This window comes from Dipodomys merriami, unplaced genomic scaffold, assembly GCF_024711535.1.
Source record: "Dipodomys merriami isolate MVZ:Mamm:240054 unplaced genomic scaffold, mDipMer1.0.p SCAF_35, whole genome shotgun sequence".
NCBI lineage: Eukaryota > Metazoa > Chordata > Mammalia > Rodentia > Heteromyidae > Dipodomys > Dipodomys merriami.
Genome location: NW_027205048.1, coordinates 10,003,985 through 10,025,969, shown reverse-complemented (window position 1 = coordinate 10,025,969; position 21,985 = coordinate 10,003,985). Strand labels below are relative to the sequence as shown.

At 46.8% G+C, this 21,985-nt stretch overlaps 1 long non-coding RNA gene, 1 other non-coding gene and 1 pseudogene across 2 annotated transcripts in view; 1 reads left to right on the top strand and 2 right to left on the bottom strand.

Annotated features, from left to right (window-relative positions):
- Positions 1-21,193, top strand: part of LOC138803921 (uncharacterized) — a 56,612-nt gene extending 35,419 nt beyond the window's left edge. The window contains exons 3-4 of the long non-coding RNA XR_011365095.1: positions 9,901-10,015; positions 20,981-21,193. This is a non-coding gene — a long non-coding RNA (uncharacterized lncRNA). The remainder of the gene's footprint in view (positions 1-9,900; positions 10,016-20,980) is intronic.
- On the bottom strand, positions 194-5,923 carry LOC138803845 (transcriptional protein SWT1-like; annotated as a pseudogene).
- On the bottom strand, positions 8,875-8,977 carry LOC138804005 (U6 spliceosomal RNA). The gene has a single exon (XR_011365125.1). It is a non-coding gene; the product is annotated as a U6 spliceosomal RNA (small nuclear RNA).
- Positions 21,194-21,985: the final 792 nt, after the last annotated feature.

The window sequence follows — 21,985 nt, the reverse complement described above, 5'->3', positions numbered from 1 at the left end:
AACTGCAAAATTCTGTAAAGTTTTCCTTTGAATTTGAGCCAGTTTTTCCTCCTCTTCCCCTCCTCCTTCTTCCCCTCCCGTCCTCTCATTCCTTCTTCTCCTTCCTCCTTCTCTTCATTTTCTGGGACTGAGATTTGAACTCAAGATCTGATGCTTTTGCTCACAGGCTGGTGCTGAGCCCTGCCTCCAGACCCTATGCTACCTTATTATTATTCATTATTATTTTTATGCTTATTACCATCTTTCTTTTCTGCTCACAGGCAGTGTGCTTATGTGTGGAATCTGAATCCAAGTGTTCTGTTTTGTGCTGGTCAAATGTAATAAAACGGGGGAGGCTTCCAGATATTTTCCCTCCCCTACCCGCTCCCCCACCCCCACCCCCCGGGTTTAGTCTTTTGACTCATTAGACTCTAAATTGAAGACACTGCTTCTGTAGGCTTCTGGTGGGCATTACAGGATTTTATTGGGATTTAGAAGCTCATCTTCCTTCTGGATTCAAAAGTTCCTGTAATTATCTTGTTGAAATCATTATCCTTAGAAGATTGATTTTTTTGGTGCATTCCTCTGAGACACATTCTTTAGCTTTGTCTCAAAATTTATTATTCTTATCTTTCTTGGTTTCTTTCATCTTTTACTCTGAGTGAGTAAATGAAATCTCATACCTGACCTTTGGCTTTCACTTTTGCATCTTTGGAAGTTTTAGGACTGTTAAGGATTTGAATTCCATAGTCAAGCATACTCCTACCATTTGCCAATTTAATATCTTTACTATCTCTTTGAGTTCCATTTGAAGAAGCACTTTTGAAGTAATTTGATTATCATTTGAGTATGATACTTCTTGGCGTTTAATAGGTACTTGGGATGAGGAATTGATTTTTGGTCTCTCTGGGCAAGCCAGTTTCTTCACTTGATCATTTTAGGCCTTGCCTTCTTTTTCTATGCCAGTGACAGAATTAGACTAACAATTTTTTAGAGATTGATCTCTAGCAGTGCTGAGAAGGCAGGAGAAAAGACCTTCTCATGCTTGCTGGACTTGGAGCAGGTGCTGATGGCCATGGAATGCTTTGTTTTTAGGATGTAACATTTTCCCACTGACCTTCTAGTACTTTCCACATGTAGCTACTGAGCATGGAAATGTGGCCAATCTGACTGAGGGTTTCTGTGAGTGCTAAATGTAACTACAGAATGGATTATCAATCTGGACATTTTATTGAGCAATCAGCCTTAGGCATTACAAGAAATCTTCAGAAGTTAGCATTGGGATCCAGGCCCCTGGAAACCAAGGAATGCCTGTAGCTTTTTTGATCTTTAGCAACTGAGAACAAGCAGAAGAGGAAAGACACAGGGCCTGAGTTTAGAAATGAGACCAAAGAGTAAAATGAAAAAGAAGAAGAAAACCAAGTTTATGGTCACCCTCTGAGGAGCCAGGATGCCTTCATGTCACACGGAAGTACTTCTTCTCCAAAGGTCCAAGGCTAAGGACTTTGCTTTATTTGCCCAGGTATGGGAGCAAGGAATACACTTGAGGATGATAGCTACTAAAGATGCCCTGTCCTATGTGCAAACAAAAAGGGCACTGGAAGTGGGAGTTAGGATGAGATTCAGAAGGCAACTAGTGGCCATGTCTGACCGAAGCTGCCAGTGACCCTTTATAGACCCAGCCAAGACCATCCACACGGGAGGGGCAGAGCCCTGCTTAACTCTGCATGTTTGGCAAACTTGAGTCTTAATCATCACAGGGACCATCTTTTCAGTTTTTCTCTCATGTCTTGGACCCTTATCTTCTGTGATGGGAGTTGTGGGAAGTTCTCCAAAGTGGAGATTTTTCTCCTCTCTCCTGTGCCTGAGAAGACATTGCTGGTCATGCCTGAATGTCTGACCTCCCCCATCCGTTGGGTCAAATTTTTCTACAAAATCTGGGATCCACTATTGCTTTTTCACCCTGACAAGGCAGGGAAATAAAAAGGGAGCAGTGGAATGAGGACATACACTCTGGGCCCTGCCCGCCACCACTGCACCCAAGGGTGAATTTCCCATGTAGTCTATATTCTTGGAGTCTCCCCTAGTGCTCTAGAAAGTAGTCATTTGCTTTCTCCTTCAATCCTTGTACTTAGTTTTGCATTTCAAGGACTTTGGGAGTTTTGTTATCTTAGCCAGCACTAGCTAGAATGCACCATTCTGTAACTCTTAGACTCCTGTGTGACCAAGGGAGGGAAATAGTATGAAAGGGCCTTTTGAGAAAATTCAAGCAGCAGTAAAGTACAAAACCCGAAGGAAACAAGAACCTTATAGTTTACCAATATGTGGATAGGCAATACAAGTTTGTTTCAGTCTGTCATGTAAATGTAGTTTAAATTCAGTTCTGTGTGTCTCTCTGTGTTTGTCTCTTACTCTAGTTGTACTAGGCAAACACTCTACCACTTGAACCATGTCTCCAGTCCTTTTTGCTTTAGGTTCCTTTTCATATAGAGCCATATGTTTTTTGCCCTGACTGGCCTGTGACCATGATCTTCCTAGTTATGCCTTCCACATAGCAGGGAATTGAAATGTAAACCATCATACCTGGGTTATCTGTTGAGATAGATTCTTGCTGACTGAGTTTTTCTCAGATTAGTTTTAAACTACTTCTTGGTCTCTGCCTTCTGAATAGCTTGAGTTACAGGTATGAACTACTGCACCAGCCAAGATTCGGCTCTCTTTTGATAAGTTTTGACTTTATTTTGTTATGTTGCTTTGTCTTATGATTATATCTTCAGTACAGAGAATATTGTTATCTTAAGGAAGGAAACAAGGTAAAGGAACCAGTAAGTGGGAGATAAAGCTTACTTGCTTTCTTATATATATTCTTATACTTCCCCCTCAAGTCTTTTTCATGATGCTATTACATTCCCTCCTCCAACTCTCTTTTCCTCTCTTGGACATGCATCAAGGAAAGGACACATCTACTTTCTGCCTGTTAATCCTACAGTTAAACAGGCAACAGCTCTCCCAGGGTGATGGCATCTGTGAACTGCAGAGTGAGGGTAGTGTGCTTTATTATTCATCCTGTCCTTACAAATCAAATATTGGTCTGATTTTCAAAACCATTTTCATGACAGTGATGTTCCATTTAATCCCTGGAGCTAACAATATGTGATCAGTTTCCCTTAACAAATGACCTTCTTTAACTCCATTAGCTCGTAATTAATTTGCTAGTATGTAACCAAGATAATTAACACTCCTGATTAGAGACAGGCAAAAGAAGAACTTCTTTTTTCACGGTCAAGACAAACATTGATTAAAATTCGAGCTGTTTTCTAATTTTCCTTACGATTTTATCCAGTGACAGTGGTGCATGGTGATTTGTGGTGGTTGTTTAAACAATTAATTTGTAGGTGAGATGGATGTATCTTGCCATCAAGCACTTTATTACTGATATGTTGCATGACTTGGATTTCTTTTCCTCAGAAACAAGATTATAAAGCATAAGAATCATAGCCATGTTTAATGGAGACTTCAAGTACCTAGAGCTGCTTTCAAGTTGTGAATAGCAAGATTGGGCTAGGAAGGGGAGAATGAACTCTCTAGTAGTGGTCTGCCCCATCATAGTTTACAAAACCCTTTTATTCTGTATCTTGGTTAGTCCTCATTGCTCTGTATTGCAGATGGTGAGGAAAGACCAACCTATGAGCTTTCAGATGAGAGCGCAGCCCCCAGAGAAGTGTCATAAGTTGAGAGAGTTATTGATGATGCCATGCTGGCTGAGCCCTGTTTCTAGCTACTTTTTCTAGAAGCTGATGACAATGTCAGATGATTCAGGGCTTCTTGCATCTTTCAAGAACATTTTCACTCATTACAAGAACAGGGTTAAGACTAAAGTAGGCAAGGTACCTTAAGGCACAAAGTTGAAGGAGTCTTGCCTTAGATTTTGTGCTCTGGGAAACCCAGGCCCTGTACCACAGCTGGCTAACATCTACTGGGAGTTAAGGCCTGCCCATCTGCCTGCTAAGCATTTGCTGTATTATCTCATTTCTTTCCTCCCCCACTTCCCTCCACCCCACCCCTCCCCACGCCCGCCACAGTCCGGTGATGTGGGTATTATTAACATCTTCATTTTTTTTCCTGAGAGGGAGGAGAGGCTTGTCCAGAACCACAAGGCTAAAGGTGGCAGCTTGGGATGCTTGGCCATCTGGCTCCCGGGACAGTGCTGTTCTGGATGATTCTTTCATTTCCCAGATAAAGAAATGCCCTACTTGGTGTTTCTCAGAGAGGGTTTGGGGGAAGCAGAGAAAGCCCAGTGTCTTGTGTGGCCTTGGGAGTGTAACTGCTGTGGGGAGTGGGTGGAGAGGACAGAGGACACAGGAGTCTCCCTCCGTCCCTGTCCCCCCCTCTCTCCCCCTGGGGAGAACCCTGCTGATAACTGGCCTTTACAGCCTCCCTATCTTAAAGACAAATTGTTCTGTTCCCACTGTCTTCTGAGGTGGAGGATGAAGCAGGCAAGCTCAGCAGTGGTAAGGGTGGGGCTGAAGTGTAGCTAGGGCTAAGCCTTGGGGGCTTTTAGGAGGATCATTGCCAGGGAGCCCTGCCAGAGAATCTCTTTAACCCCAGCCTGGGAAGCATTTGCTCTTTGGGAGCAGAAGAGAGGCACGGCATGGGGGAAGGGCCCCCAGGACCATGAGCAGCGCCCTGAAGAAAGATAGCCTAGATCCCTGCATGCCGGTGGGCAAAATCTAGAATAGCAACTGATTGGAGAGGCTATGATCTATAATTTACACGCAGCTCCTTCCAGAAAGGACTGGAGGCTGTCTTCCAGGGGATTTGTAACTGCCGGTTTTGCTTTGATGAAACTAAAAGGATTTCAGGTGGCCCCTTGTGTGAAGTGTTACAGAATTCAGAGCATCTGTGAAGCAGCTTCTCACGTGGTAACTTCTTTTATCCCTCAGCTCCCATGGACCAGATGGATAAACTGAGGTTCCGAGGGTGAAGTAACTTGTCCAAAAGCCTGTCCTTGGGGAAAGGCAGGATTTAAACCCAAGTCTACTTGGTTGGTGCGGCATCCAAGACTGCGTCCAGGGAGGCAGATGGTGATACCATTGCACAATGGTACCACATCTCCTTGGGGCTAGAGCCATTTTAGGCATGACCTAGTTCTGCAAATTACCCAGATGGTGGTAACCACCCACCACATACTGGACCATATTTCTATTCAAACTTGGGTCTTGGCTACGCCTGAATGGAATGTCCCTGTTATATAGAAGGAGGGGGAAAGGGGTAAAATCTGACCATCTGTACACTTTGTACCGAGTTACTCATAGGACACATATTCCCTATCTCTGTGATGAAAGTGTTGACTTGTAGGTTCTGAGGCCTGTAAGAATATGTCTCTGGAGCCTGATTGTTTGGTTCAAATACTGGTTGTGGCATTGGGCAATGGAGTGGTCAGTTTGGGCTGTTATGATAAATACCACAGACTGAGTGGCTTGAATGATAGACATTTTCTCCTCACAGTTTTGGAAGCTGGATATCTAAGATTCCGACTGGCTCCTTCTGAGGTCTCACCTTGGTTTACAGATGGCTGCCTTCTTGTTGTGATCTTTATGAGGATAGCCTGCTGTCTCTTCCACTTTTAATAAGGACACCAGTCATATTGGAGTTCCACCCTTATGCTTATTTAACCATGATTAGGTCCTAAAGATCCTGTCTTGAATCGCAGTCAGGTTGGAACTTGGAGCAATAACATAAATTTTGAGCAGTGAGTGGCAGGGGTGGGGGCACAATTCAGTCAAAAGCAAGGGAACTTAGCCAAGAGCGTCCCTAAGTCTCAGTTGCCTCATCTCTTCCATGAGGACGATAAAAATAACTGGCTTATAGTTTTAAGGGGAATTAAGAAAGATAATACTTGAATACCAGCATATGGCAAGGATGGTGTGATAGCCATCGCCATTGTTGCTGTCAGTCTCTTCTTCCTCATTACTCCCACCATGAGGTTATTTTTTCAGTTTGAAGAGAAATAACCAGGACCCAGATAGCTGCTGGCTTTTTATTTATTTCTAATCTCTGTAGTCACAAATCAAAGCTGCAAAGATCTTGACCTTGACACACAATACTGATTTTGAAAATGAAGAATCTGAGGCCCAGAGCTAGTGTCTCAGCTGGAGTCAGAGTCTCTCATCTTCCTGTTCCATTGTTTGATGCCATGTTTGGCTTTTTTGAGCCATTTTAATGATTAGTAAGGCCCAGGAGATGGTTCCCCTCTCTAGCAGGACCACACATGGACTCTGTGGAGAATTTAATTTGTTTTTTCCCTTCGTGTTTTATGGGCTGCTTTTCTTGTGTCTTAGCAGAGTTCCTGTCACATAGTGAATGATTCAGTCATTAATTACAACTTCCCTATCCATGGGGTCCCAGCCTACCTCCTCTCCACAGACAGCCTCCCAGCTCTGGCTGAGATGACAGCATACCATTCCAAGGGCAGCCTAACATTTCCTTGCCTTATCCCATCCGTGCATCTGTGTCTCCCTGGGAATTTGGACAGAAGCATTAATCCACCAAGCTTCACTCAGAAGGGCACAATGACTCACTTGTTTTGACAGTGCAATATCTAGTTAAAAATATGCAGAAGCTAAGAAACCAAAAATCCCAATGTAACTCAATTGTTTCCCACTCTAATAGCATTCCCACCATCTTCCTTCCAACTATGCTTAGTGGGGTGGGCACAGTGTGTTTGGAGAAGGGGTGTGGACTTCTGGCTCATATGTCTTCTCTCTACCAAAGATGGCTTTTGCGATGGGCATGTCACCTAGTTCTGGCCAGTAGGAATTGAGGGAAGATTTCCTGGGATTTTATCTAGATGACAAGATCTCCTCCACCCTCATATTAATGATGTAAGACTTTGGGGCGGGGAGACATTTGCAGCACCAATCTTAACACCAGGAGGGGTAGGCCAACATGAGATACTCCTGGAGGATGTGCCCCAAAGCTCCACCTCAAACCTCCTACCTGCAGACTTTTTGTCCTATAAGATGACAGCCTGTACTTTTTTTTTTTTTTTTTGATAGGTCGTAGGGCTTGAGCTCTGGGCCTGGGCACTGTCCCTGAGTTCTTCAGCTCAAGGTGAGCACTCTACCACTTGAGCCACAGCATCACTTCCGGTTTTCTGGTGGTTAATTGGTGATCAGAGTCCCACAGACTTTCCTGCCTGGGGTGGCTTTGAACTGAGATCCTCAGATTTCAACACTCAGATTTTTCCTCAGATTTTTCACACTCCTAGCTCCTAAGTAGCTAGGAGCTAGGAGTGTGAGCCACTGGTGCCTGGCTGACAGCCTCCACTATTTAAGCTAGGTTTTTGTGGTGTTACTTACAGTGAAATGCCATCTCAACTAGAACTATCTAAACAAAGACAACCAAGTGTAATATCTACTAGTTATGCCTGGAATCCCAGAAATCCAGGGCAATGGACAGATTCAGAAGGGACCTAGGGCTGGTCTCATGGTTCTGTACTAATCTGATCACTCCTTTTGAAGGCCATGGAAAGAATGGTCCTTGGGTTCTCTTGATCTGAATTTTTTTAAAAACAAGTCTCAAAGTTTAAAAAAAATTCTCTTTTTTTATTATTATGAAAATACCGTACAGAGGAGTTACAATTACATGGGCAAGATAATGAGTACATTTCTGATCAAGCATTGTTGCCTTCTCCTTTGTTTCCCCTTCCTTTCCCTTCCCATCTCTCCCCCCCACCACTATTGTTGCAATGGGTACACCTGTATCCCCATTTAAATGATTTGTTTTTTCCCTTCCCCTCCACAAATTATACCAACATCAAATACAATGAAAGCAGGGGTTATATTGTGGGGGAGGGACATACAAAGCAACAAGGAAATCATCTTATAACTATGTTAGAAACAATGGCATGAAAGAAAATACATTTGAATCCTTATCTTAGGGTTCATTTCACCTAACATCAACTTATCTGACCTTTTCTGCTTGTCTCAGACATATACTAGTTATTGCAAATAAGGGAAACCATGAGGCCTATGTTTCTTTGGGCCTGGCTTACTTCACTTAATATAATTTTTTCCAAGTCTTTCCATTTCCTAACAAAGGGGGCAATGTCATTCTTTCTGATGGAGATATAGAATTCCATTTGTATATATACCACCTTTTCTTGATCCATTCATCTACTGAGGGGCATCTGGGTTGGTTCCATATCTTAGCTATGGTAAATAATGCTGCAATAAACATAGTTGTGCTGGTAGCTTTAGTATGGTCTTGTTTGTGATCATTTGGATAAATGCCCAAAAGTGGGATTGCTGGGTCATAGGAAAACTCTATGTGAAGTCTTTTGAGGAACCTCCATACTACTTTCCAAAGTGGTTGAACAAGTTTACACTCCCACCAACAATGCAGAAAGGTTCCCTTCTGTCCACATCCCCTCCAGCATCTGTTGTTATTAGAGTTCTTGATTATAGCCATTCTAACTGGGGTGAGGTGGTATCTCAATGTTGTTTTGATTTGCATTTCTTTTATGGCTAGGGAGGTTGAGCATTTCTTCATGTGTCTATTGGCCATCCTTCTTTCCTCTTCAGAGAAGTTTCTCTGTAAGTCTTTAGCCAACTTATTTATTGGGCAGTTGTTTCTTTGACGATTTGTTGTTGGGGGATTTAATTTTTTGAGTTCCAAGTATATTTTAGATATGAGGCCCTTGTCTGTTGTATGGCTAGTGAAGATCTTTTCCCAATCCGTGGGCTTTCTATTGGTCTTGCTAGCTAAGTTCTTTGCCATGCAGAAGCTCTGTAATTTCATGCAATCCCATTTGTCCAACCTTTCTTTGATTTGTTGTGTTTCTGGGTCTCTATTAAGAAAATTTCGGCCTGTGCCAAGGAGACCTAGGGTTTAAAAAATAAGGAACGCTTCACGAATTTGCGTGTCATCCTTGCGCAGGGGCCATGCTAATCTTCTCTGTATGGTTCCAATTTTTGTATATGTGCTGCGGAAGCGGATACTTGTTTTTGTTTTTGAGAATAACATATTGTTGAGGTCTAACGAAGTGAACTTTGGGAGAAAAGTGCTCAGATTAAGTGTACCCAAAGGACTCCCTGCTGTTAGCAATGTTCCCAGCAGGCCAACTCTGCCTCTTTCTAGCCAGTATGCCACAGTAGCTCCATCCTCATCTATCCCTTCGCCCCACTGATGAGTCTTAACCTCCTTTTTATGCTGGTGAGATTTATCCCTGCTGTTCTACATATCAGTGATTCTTTCTTAGCTCTGAGTAGCATTCCACGATGGAATTATTCCATGAGTGTATCCCACTGTTGATGGACATTTGGGTTGTATCCAGCTTTGGCCATTCTAAGTGACCTGCTATGAACATTCTCATATAGGTGTTTCAGTGGAAGGCTTTTTGAAATACTACTTTGAACCCTAGACTTTACTGAGACAACTGAATTGGTTAAGAATGGGTGGATCCATGTTGGAGAATCAAATATGTTCACAGCATTAACTCAATTCTGTCACAGGAGTTTTAACTGACAACAAGTATGTCTCCATAAGGTCTTGCATTTAGTCACTGACTCTTCCTGCCAGGTTGGTGGTGAGGCTCTTGGCAGGTGCAGCGATGGGAAGACATCTTATTTCCAGTCAGGGCGGAGATTGTAAGATCACTTGGATATAGTTCTCAGGCTTGTCTCACTCTGTGACACGAGTCAGATGGTTTTTCCATATCACCTTCCTTTCTGGGGACCCTTGCCTTTGTGCCACTGACCCGGGGGTGCAGCCTGAGAAACAAGGTGCTGTGGCTTGGATCCAGCCTTCTTAAGAGTTCCCTCCTCATCGGCTCTGACCATTGCCAATCTCTGCCCACCCCACAGCTGTTTCTCCATACCCATCTCCATCTCTTAGCTGGATTCTGCATTTCCATTTCAGGTGCAGAAGACTAAAATGGGCCATGCCACAGATGTGCTGCCTTGGATGTTTCCATGATCATGACCAACATGTGACATATGGCACCAGCTGGGTATGTGGCTGCCATGTTTCCCAGGTGAGGAAGGTAGAGCTGTGGGAGGTACATGACTGGCTCCAAGGCCATGTGACCAGGTTTCTAGCCAAGCTGCCTCTTCCATCTAGTTTGTCCAAGGTGAGGACAGACTGGGAAATACTGAGTAGGCAAAGGTCCCAGTGTAGGGCTATGGCTTGACCTAGGCCCCAGAGCCCACCTAGTACTTGCTCATGGCCTGCATCACACTAGGGAGTGACTAGAGCCTAGTACAAACCAGGGGACAGGGGACAGGTACTGAGTTGATCACAGCTGGGAGCTTCAGATACAGTCCCCTTTGGTCTCTTTTCTGCAAACAATTAGTGTAGGAGATGCTGAGTGATACCCTGAGATGTCAGGATGGCCACAGAGCAGCTTGGGGCCTGGGAAGACCAAGTGGGGTCCTGAGAATGGGGAGGAGACTTAGCATGGCTCAAGTTGGCAATGGGAATCTGTCCAAGACTGATCCTTTCCAGGCCTCTTTTGCTAGGCCAGTTTTGGGAAGTGGTGTGCACGGGCAGGTCCAGGCTCCATATAAGATGTCATGACTTAGCCCTTCCCTAACATTTTCATGGAGCCTGCATTTTGTGGGCTCTGCTCTGGAGGAAGCCACCAGTGGCTTCTCTGCTGCCTTCCTTACCCAGGAGATTGAAGTCCAGGCCTCAACAAACTACCCTCCGCCATTTGCTTTTGTATTGCATATGGACCAAGAAAGGTTTTCACATCGTTAAATGATTGCATGTGAAATACTTGCACAAATACACAATATAACCCATTTTGGCTTTTGTCCTGAAAGCCTGAAATAGTTATTACCAAGTTCTTGGTGTGGTTTTTTTCAGAGACTAGTCAAGGGGCAGCAGGAGAGCTGTGGAGAGACCTGGCTTTGTCCACATCTTGTCTGCTCTCTTGGATATCTTCTGTAGGGTGGGCAGGTTGTGGGGTTACCTGATCTCAGGCTCTCTCATGAGATCCTCATACAGAGAGGGCCTCTGAAGTCTGAATCTCACCCCCTTAGAGCAAGCCCACCATTTTGGCCTCTCTACCAGTCTTCCCAGGGCCACTGGCACTTCTGTGGTCACTCCTGTTGGTAGCAGGTGTGTTCCTGTCAACCCAGCAGCATCTTGTGGATGAAATCTAATGAGCTGCGTTTAACAACAACACGGGCCTGCCATGTGGCTTCCTCCCGGGGCGGCCCATCTGTCAGGCCGGGGAGGCCACTCTCCGTGCAGCTGGAAGCCTCCCTAGCCATCGAATCAGGGAAGGGCTGAGCTCCCTCAAGCCAGGCCCAGCACACATGCCCCGCAGTCTCCATGCTCAGCCAGCGCCAGCTCCTGGCGACCCTCCAGGCTTCCAGTGATACTACCAGATGGTGCCTAACGGAGGGTGAAAACGTTCTCAAGAAGGGCTGGGCTCAGGGCAGTGGGGAGAGGCCTGCCAGGCAGAAGGGACCCTTATCGTGGCTGTGGGAAGGACTCCAGGTGTGCTCTGCCTTGACTTGGGCCAACCAGCTTTTAATCTTGACTCCTTGCCAACTACCCTTCCTTTCCTCTCCTGTCACTGTCCCTAGAGACCTGCCAGCTAGATTCTTACTATTGCAGGAGACCAATAAAGGTGAGTTGTTGGTAGGGAGTTTGGCTGCACTGTGGCCATCTTACCTGCACATATCCAGAAGAGGCATCTCTAGCTCAGGTCAACCTTCAGCCTTTCTCCTTTCCTGGTATAAGAAGTGGTTCACAGCCTAGGCTCAGTGGTCCATAGTCCAGGCTGGGCTGTGGGCCACAGGTAGGCTGTTCAGGTTCACTGTTCACCCTCACGTGAGGACTGTGATGGATGATCTCTTAGTCATTAATGGCTTCAAGCACATTGAGAGGTCAGCTTTACAAATGATGGCTAGCCTTCTTCTCCTTCTGCAGCCTCTCGAGCTCTACTCAGGTAGAAGAGCAGGAGTACAGGGCAGTTGAGAGAGTCCAGCAGGGCCAGGGCAGATCCAGCTTCACGCCCTGGTAAGGCAATCATTGTCTAAGTCAATTGAAATGTGCCAGTCTGTTTAGGGACAGTGGGTGGCTTGCTTCATGTCTGAATGAGGAAATCTGTGTGTGTGTGTGTGTGTGTGTGTGTGCATGTACGTGTGCATCTGTATGTGTTCATGTGTGAGCACATGTGCATGTGTGTTGGTAGACTGCACAGATGGTGCACTGTAAAGAAAGTGCCATTGTGCAAGCAAAGGGACCTCAGACTTTCTGATGGAGTTGGAGAGCGTGCAGTGACTCGACATAATGAAATGGGTACTTGAGGTTGTAAGGAGCCCACAACCAAAGAGAAGGTAGAAGCTTGGCGCACACAGGCACTGGTCGGCACTGTTGGAGGTACTGTTTTGAAAGCAGATGCCCCTGAGGTTTACTTTTAAACTCATCTAAGATCCCTCTGCCTTCCTGATGAGGCCTGGCATGGGTTTTGCCAGCCCAGGGGCAGCCTACGCACAGGCGAGGGCCAGGTGAACACAAACTGGGGACTGTAGAAATGTAATGCTGAGACAAAGCCTGGGTTGGTCTGTGGGAGGTCAGAGGCCTCCTTGTCTAAATCTTCAGGGCAGGGAGATGATACCTCAGGGCATGGCTGGGTTTATCTATTCTAGACAGGAGCCTTGGGCCCCTTGAGCTAGCTGTGTCTGGGGATGAAGGCTTGCCTGCAGAGGTTGACCCATGTTCCTGCTGGGTTCTTGGCTAACTCCAGTGTCTGTCTCACTGGCATTTAAAGTGATGAGCCCACAGACTGGGTCTCTCTCTGTCTCTGATGAGGCAGAGAGCTTTCGGAAAAGCATTCCTCTAGGTTCCAGAGAAGGAGCTGAGCATGGGAATGTGTCTTTTGTTCTGGTTATAACATCTCAGCAGAAGGGGAGTGAGGGCAGGAAATTTTAAATAATTGCTGTAGCTTTGGTTCATGTAAGCTTTCTCCCACGGTGGTGCCTTCTTGTTTGGGAATTCTTGCCCAGCTCTGTTAGGAAATGACTGGCCACCTGGGACATGCCTTCTTCTCTCCACAGTGGAAAAATAGATCCCAGCCCTTACCTTGCACTATGGCTTTCTCTTTGGCTTCCTGAGACTAGCCCCTATGAGCCTGTAGACTTATGTGAAGATGAGATACATCCCCAAGCATAAGAGAGAACCGTGGCAGTGGGACGAAACTGTGCTGTAGAGCATGGAGCTTTTGGAGGTGATGGAAGCTGAGAAATAACATCAACATCTTTATCGTTTTAGCCTTTATCATGTACCAGGCACAATCCTACAGGCTTGACAAGTATTACCATATTGGTTAAAGCAGCTCTATAGGAAGAGTATCATGCTCCAGAGATTCAGAAGAGTCCAAAGGATTTATGGGCTGTGTGTGGGTGTGCGTGTGCGTGTGCATGTGTGCGTGTGTGTGTGTGTGTGTGTGTGTGTGTGTGTACCCAAGTCCTTGGGCTTTAACTCAGGGCCTGGGCACTATCCCTGAGCTTTTTTGCTCACAGAGAGTGCTCTACCATAACTCTGCTTCTGGCTTTTTGTTGATTAATTGAAGATAAAAGTCTCATGGCCTTTCCTGCCTGCTGGCTTTGAATTGCAATCCTCAGATCTCAGCTCCCGAGTAGCTAGGATTACAGGTGTAAGCCATCAGCACCCAGCTTAGATGTGATTGTAAACAAATGAATCCAACTCCAAGGTTTGACCTGGGATTATTAGAAGAGGGGCCCTGACAATTATGTTATGGGGGGAACACAATAGGGAAGAAAGTTTAGGGGATGGTGGCATCTCCAGAAGATTCACCCCACTTACTTCTCAGGACCCCTCTTTCCCTGGGCACCATACTCAACTAGACTGTTGCAGCCTGGGACCCGCCCCGCGGTTCCCCGGGGAGCTGTATCATTCTCAACCCTGTAGGTACTACTTGTAGAATGGGCACAGGGATAAAGAGCTGAGGCCGTGTTGATGTGGAAATGATGCTTGGCTCCACACAGACAAGGACATGGAGCGTTCTCTGCCTTGCTGACTCCTGCAGGTGGGTTCTTCAAGGGGCTGGTCTGGCTTGATTCTGCACCACATTTTCTCTCCTCTCTGCATCCACTGTGTGCTGACAGTGGAAAAGAGGTAGAAAAGGGGTAGACGGGTGGCTAGTGAAGAAGAAAATGGGTATTGTGGGGCTTCTCTCTGGTTGGGGTCACATCCTGTGAGGAGCCTGCATTCCTCACTGAGGGGAAAGAGCTCTGAAATGCTCCCAGTAAGCAGACTCGCATTAGAGCAGGCTCAGAATCTCTGCAGTTCCTGTTGCCATGGCAATCAGCCATTCATGAAGAGCCAAGCAGATCATTCCAGAATTCCGCCCCACAGCTTACCCTGTGACCCAGCACAACAAAGAAGCTGAGCCTCTAACTTAAACCTGAGCGGTACTGGCCTCACCTTTGAAGGGTGCATGGCCATAGTTCTGTTTCCTATCTGGAAATAGCTGTGCCCTCATCTCCCTGTTCTGAAAGAATGCGCAGTGTTGGAGGCTCTCAGCCCCGCAGCCCCAGAAAGAATGCATCTTCTTCGTGCCCACAAGCCTGATTCCTTTGAACTGACATTGAACACCACTCATGGTGATTTGGCTAGGGGCTTCCCTCTGAGCCTGACAGGTCCCCAGCAACTGTGCTCCAGTAATTGTTTTGTTGGCCATCCAGAATGCCTGTTTCCTGGCTACTGGCTAGATAGAATGAGGTATAGTATATATCAAGGGTCTAACACAGGGAGGGCCTGGTCCAGGTAGGCGCAAAATGCATACCTGTTCCTGTTCCTTATCTCTTTTTCCCTCTCCCAAGCGCACCTCTCTCTGTTCTTTTCACTCCTCAAAATGAATCAGAAATGTGAAAGCCGAGCAGGCTTCCTGGGGAGTGTGTTCTTTTACTCAAAGTAGGATGACTCTATTTCTGAACTGTTTACTGCATGCCAGGCACAGTTTGCTTGCTGGGTTACTCTTGCATAGCAGTGACCAAATACCAGACAGAAACAACTTCAGGGAGGAAGGATTTCTTTTCATGGTTTTAGAGGATTCAGTTTCTGGTCACTTAGCCCCGCTGATTCTGAACCCTTTGTAAAGCAGTAGAGCACATTGGTGGGAGCATGGAATGGAGGAGGCTGCTCCCTTCTGGTGAGCAGGAAGCTAAAGGAGGGAATATGGGAAGGGCCAGAGCAAGACGCAGCCCCCAAGTGACCTACTTCCTCTAACCAGGCCTCTGTAATGCCATCAGATTACGAATCCATCAGAGGATTAATCCATTCATTAAGTCAGAGTCCTCAGGATCTAATTATCTCTGAAAAAGGCCCCTACCAACACAACCAGAGGTATGTTTTACTAATCCCCTAGGCATTTCTCAATCCAATAAAGTTGACAAGATTAACCATCACTAGTCCGTCTCTCGTCATCTATACCTGCCAACTCATCTCTGTAAACCACATATCCCGCCCCTTCCACAAAGCTCCTGTCCATCTCACAGCACAGAAGATGTTTAGTGCTTCACCACATTCCCCACGGTTCCAACAGTGTTTGAAAGTCTAAATTAACATCTCCTCAGAGGCTCTGGGCAAACTCAATGACACAGAGTAAACATTCCCACTTCAAAAGGGAGAAATAGCATATCAAGATCAGACCAGAGCAAGACCCAAACTTAGCAGTGCAAACACTAAATGTGATGACTCCACATCTAGATCTGGGTGGTGGGATTTTCTGATGGGCTTGAGCGGCCTCACCCCCATGACCTTGACACTGGCTGCCCAAACATCCTGCCTGGTGAGCTGGCTCCACTTGTCTGTAGCTTTCCTGGGCAGGCAGGCCACAATCCTGGCTTCTCCTGCATCCTAGCTTCTTCACTGCAGCTGAGGCTTCGTGCTCACAGCTCCGTGGGTCACCCTCTCGGGCTGCCTGCAAGGATCAGTCCCTACCTCAAGCCCAAGTTGGGAGCACCAGTTCATGGCTCTCCAGTGTACCCAGATAGATACACGCAGTATGTCCAGCCTCCCACAGGGGACCGCTGCAGGGTAGGAGGGACAGAGGAGGAAGCGACATCATCTGCATGGTTTCTTGAGAGCTGAGAAGCTCTTCTTCCTGACCTGTCCTCCTAAGCAAGAGGTGGTGGCTCCGCCCTAGAAACAGGAAGGCTCAGAGTGGCCAGCTCCCCTGCCCCCTGTACCTCAGAAGCCTGCTCCCTACACCCTACCACAGCCCGATGTGAATGCCTATGCATGATGTGTCGCTTTCAAATGGAGAGACTGACCAGTAGGAACAAAACAAAACAAAAAACACTTGGGGATGGGGAGGTCCTAACTCTGGTGGCCCTGTCTGGCTCCTGCCTGCCATTATTCCCTGTAGTCGCTTGTTTTCATCTTCTGGCTTCATCATACCTAATGACCACTGGCTGCCTGCACTGGCAGACAGAAGATGGCAGTCACCCAGGCAGGTGCACGATGCAGCGGTGCCAACTGTGGCCAACAGGGGCGAGCATGGCAGTTGCAGAGCTGAGAGCCAGTCCACGCGCTGAGGGGGGATGGGCACCCCGTCCAGTCCTCTCATGGTGCAGCTGCCACCCAGGTCTCCTTGTCTTTTCCTCATCACCTGGAGCCTGGAAGCCAGGATCACCTGCTGATGAAGGAGGGGCACTGCAGCCTCGCCTACAGCAATGCGATTCCTCAGTTACAGCCCCTGTGGGGGTGAGGCCAGGCCCCCCAGCCTTGGGTGACCCTGTGTGCTTGGTCCTCGCCTTCTGCTGTAGCCACCAGCTTTGGAGGAGGGAGAGCAGGTGACTGTGTGAAGAGTCACTGACTCCCCTGGGACCTTGGAGAGGGAGAACTCCTCCGTGTGGAGTGGAGGAGGGAGCAAAGCGCTGAGCAGAGGGGGCTCCTGCACGTGGGCCTGAGCCTGAGGGTGCCAGCCTCCTACTCCGAGCCTCTCCAGGAGGGCAGCTTGGCAGTGGGTCAAGGGTGGTTCCTGGGGACAAGGAACTGTCCCCGACTTGGAGTCCCACTGTGAAGGGCCACCTTCTTAGAACCAGTATGCTTGGAACCTGGGCGTGGCCCTGGGAATAGCATTTCCTCTATCCCGTGAGATGCTGGCAGAAGATCTAAACTGAGCAACACTGTCAAGTTCAAGAGTAGGGATGAGGGGCCAGGAGGGAGGTCAGGGGCTCAGAACGCGAAAAAGTCAGGCTGTGGGGGCCATGAGAATGGGACGGGAAAGGCCAGGTGGACGGCCTGGCTGGTCATGACAAGTCGCCTCTTCACATACAGCGGTACACTGGACTTGCTCGAACACAGCTAGCCACCTGCCCTGTCCCCTCAGTCAGGCAGAGTGAAGAGAAGGGTCAGGTGGGCGGCAGCAGGAGGCAGAGCAGTCCTAGTCTTTGGGCTGCTATCACGAAACTCCACAAACTGGGTGACTTCATAAGCCACAAAAGTTTATTTCTCATACTGTGGAGGTGGGGACATCCAACATCAAGGTACAGGCAGATCCGTACCTGTACTGCTTCCTGGTTCACAGATGGCTGTCTCTTCTGTGTCCTTCCATGCAGCAAGAGACAAGGTGTCTTTCTTCGACCTGTTTTCACAGGACAAAAATCCTGTTCATGAGTGCTTGTCCTCTCAATCGAATCATTTCCCTAAGGCCCACCTCTCACTGCCAGCACAGAATTACTGAGGGAGCACACGCATCTAGACCAGAGTATCTGCTCCTCATTTTCGTTTTGGTTTCCCTGGTATCGGACAACAGTAGTATGAAGCACTTATTTAGTGCTTAGTATATAGCAGACATTGTTCTAAGAAGTTCGAAACAGCTTTATTGAGATAAAATTCACATGCTATTCAACTGACCAATTTGAAATGTATGATTCAATGACTTTTAGTATATTTACAGAATGATACAGACAGCACAATGAATTTTACAATGTTCTCATCCCCTCCCCCCCCAGGGGAAATGCAGCTGACTCCATCCCTGTTCCTCCAGTCCCATCCATCACTAATTTACTTCCTGTCTCTAGATTTCCCTGTTCCAGACATTTCCCACAAATGATTCATACTCGAGTGGTCCTCTGTGAGTGGCGGCCTTCACTTAGCGTCATGTTTTCAAGGCTCATCCATGCAGCATGTATCATTACTTTGTTTACTTTTATTGCCCAATAACACTCTACTGTGTGGACATATCACATTTTATTTATCCATCCATCAGCTGATAGCATTTGGGTTGTTTTGATTTTTTGGCTATGATAAATATCCATGAGTTTTTGTATGGATATATGTTTTCATTTCTTATTCTCAGAAATGTGGATTTATGAGCTACTTAATCCTCAGAAACTGTAAGAGGTAGGCAAAGGTATTGCCGTGAAGGCTCAAGGAGATGCCCGAGAGTATAGAGCTTGTAAGTGGTAGAGCTAAGCAGGAAGCCAGGCAGTCGTATCCCTATATCCCTGGGAAGGTTTCCTGGCACATTAGAAGGGCCATGCTCTCGAGAGACCTAGAACATGGGGGCCTTCTTGGGGACAGGCTCCTCTAATGAACCGCCACCCTACTGTGTGTATGGGCTGGAAACAGGGGGAAGTGAAGGTTGACTGGGAGAGGCTATTCGAGAGTTGGGTGTGGGTGGTGCTGGCTGTGGCAATGAGCACTTTCAGCTGGGAATGAGACCGTAGGGGAGAGAAGAGTCAGTATTGGGGCTTGAGACATTGGAGAAGTTACAGAAAATCTCTGCAGGGAGGAGTCTTGGAGTTGGAGCTCAAGGTTTTTAGTTTGATAAGCAAGTGCTTATCAAACTCCTGCTTGAGTGATGCCCCTGTTTTGCTTTTATTTTTCTTTCATTATTTTAGGCTTCCTATGGATGTTTCCGCAGGAGTTGGAATGACAGGCATGTGCCATTATGCCCAGCCTTCTCTATTGAGATGGGATCTCCTGAGTTTTCCTTCCCAAGCTTGCCTGGAACCACTGTCCTCCTGACCTCAGCCTCCAAGTAGCTAGAATTATAGACACAAGCCACTGTTTTATTACTTTTTAACATCTAGTGACATTGAAGCTGCTTTGTTTGCCTGACTGCCTACCCTTTGCACTGTCCTTTCAATGTTATCGTCATTTGATGATGTGGACGGCCAATTCAGAGGGCTGGGACTCTGGGGGCAGCTGATCTTCTTCATCTGGAGAAATATCTAGAGTGGCAGTCACCAAGCTAGGAGGCCAGGGAATGAGAGGGGGGGGGCTGGAGCTGATGCTCAGTGATGAGTGAGGCCCCTGTCAGATGCCAATAAACTATCTCAAGTCCAACCTATAGGCCTGCTGGTGACAAGGGATCATGTGGGTGCTTTTGTCTGCCCTTCACAACAGCTCACCAATGGCCAGGTGGCCTAGTGAACTTTGTGATTAATTGGGCGCAAATACAAGTTCACGATGGGGGAAATTCCCAGTACAAAGACTTCCCAACAATAAGGAGGGTCCTGAAGTGATGAGAGATGCAGGGTTAGGGAGGACCTAATCCTACCAGCAGAGGTTAGTGTGTCTCTTTTCTTCATTCCTCCCTCCCTTGCTTCCTTCCCTTTCTCCCTACCTTCCTTCTTTCCTTCTAGTCCTCTGGGGTTCAAACTAGAATTTTAGTTGTGAGCCACTGGTGGTCAATGCTTCCTATTACTTCTTTAAAAGCAACACCTGCACACATGATTATAAGAATAAGAACAATATAGAAAGATCTAATAAAAAGACCAGAAGTGTCCCTCCCGCTCCAGATTCCTAATTGCCTACCACTGGGAAAGTTACAGGCAGTGTGTTCTCAGTCTGCAGAGCTCTGATCTTTGTTTTGATCTCTGCAGAGTGGTCTTCAGGTTATGGACAAAAGTTAATTTGGCCAATTGAAAGTCACTTAAATTGTTCCCAGCCCTTTGATGTTACAGATACTTGATATTTTTTTCTCTTCCTCCTCTTCCTCCTCCTCTTCCCTTACTCTTTATGTGATACTGGTTTACCTTTTTTGCTTTGCTTTTCAGATAGGGTCTCATACTTTTACCCTTAGACTGAGATCCTGCTAGCCCTGGCTCTCATGTAGCGTGGATCACAGACAGGCACCACCACACCCTGCTTATTTGTGTGTCTTATTTGTTGTCTACTTTCCCCACTCCTGAGACTTCTCCTCCACATTCTGTCCTTCAGCTTACAACCTTAGGCAGTCACATAGTCAATCTTTGTGGGATGAATGACAGCATCTGGAATGAAGGCCAAACCAAGGGAAAGGAAGTAGTTGGTGGAGACTTTTAGTGAAAGTGAATCCCTTCACCAATCAGCACCAGAGAGGAATGTCTTCTTCTGGGGTTGGGGGAAGAGGCCACACCCCCGCTGCCATCTCACAGGGGGCCAAAGGAGCTCCAAGTCTCTCTTAGCAGCTGAGAAGGGAAAAGGCACTACCTGGGGCGAGGTTGCCAGGAAATAATAGCACAGAGCAGAAGTCCGCCTAGTTGGGTGAGTCAGCTCTCTGCCGCTGTAACACATGACTGAGACAATCATTTTATAAAAAAGAAAGGTGGGAGGTTCCTGTCCATGATGGATTGGCCCCAGTGCTTTTGGGCCTGTGATGAAGCAGCACCCCACAGCGAGGAGTGTGATGAAAAAAGTCACTCACTTTGTAGCCAGGAAGCAAAAAAGAAAAAGTGAAAAGGGTTCTATGATCCCCTTCAAGGACTCACTCCCAGTGACCCAAAGACCTCTCACAAGCTCCTTCTTCTTAAAATTTCCATCACTTCCAAAGTTTTTTTAAAAAAAAACATCACTTGGAAAAAAATTTCTATCACTTCCCAGTTGCTCCATGGGCTGGGACTAAGTCTTTCACATGTAGACCTTTGGGGGACACTTATCCAAATATATTAACCCCTAATGTTTGGTTGCAAGCATTGGATACGTCCTCGCTGCTATCCCTAAATCTGCATTTCCTGTGTTCTTACAGTTGTCCTGCACCTGCTCTGCCTTCATCTCAGTCAGGAGTTCATCTTCCTGTGGCCAGCAGCTTGACCAGCATTGGATCTTGGGGTGAAGAAAAGAAATTCATAATTGAAGGATAAAACTCACAGGGTTATTTCCAATCAGCCATTGCTTTGAACAGTGATTCTTATTCAACTCCACTAAGCAGACTCTTCTGGGTTGCTTTTCTCAGCAAATTTCTGGGTCTCCTTGGGTACAGAAAAGCTCCTATCAGGCTTCATGCTTCTTGGTGTTAGATATTCACAAGGAGACAGTGTCATTTCAAGTCTGGCTATTTTAGATGTGGACCTAGGACCAGTGGTCTCCACACACTCTGGAACTAGTAAGAAAAGCAAAACAAAAACGAAACAGAAACCTCTCAGGTGCCTCTGAATGTCTAAGTCACAGCCTGTATATTGAACACACTGAACTCCAGTGGTCCCTTTGTACATGGAAGGGAAAGCAGAGCCATGAATGCAGTCCCTCTGGCTACAAGTGTTCTGGACCTGTGGCAAAGTGTCCCAGCCAGCACAGGCCTGAGGCCTCTGCTCTATGCCAGGATCTCTTACATGAGCTCATACCTGCCTCAGTGCAAGCCTGAGGCAGGGCAATCATGACCCCTATTTCTAGATTCACATGTTATAGGTGAGCTGAGCATTTGCTTAACAAGCAGAGCTCCATGGCTGAGGGCTCCCAGCTCCCTGGGGACAGAACTTGATGGCTCATCAGGTTGGCCTGACGTCAGCCCCTCTCCTGCAGCAGTGCCTCAGGGAGTACAAGGCAGAATTGGAGAGGAATGGACTTTTGAACTAGGCACTGCTGGGTGAGAATGTTTCCAGGCTGTTAGCCAGAGAGAGATGTTTCAGGAGATAAAGGAGTCCTGGAGGTGGCCCCAACGTGGGAGAAAGTTGGGCAAGTCTGAAGCGTGGCCTGAGATTTAGTTGTCTTTAAACATCTTGCTAGGAACTATTGGCTCAAGTCTTCTCATCCT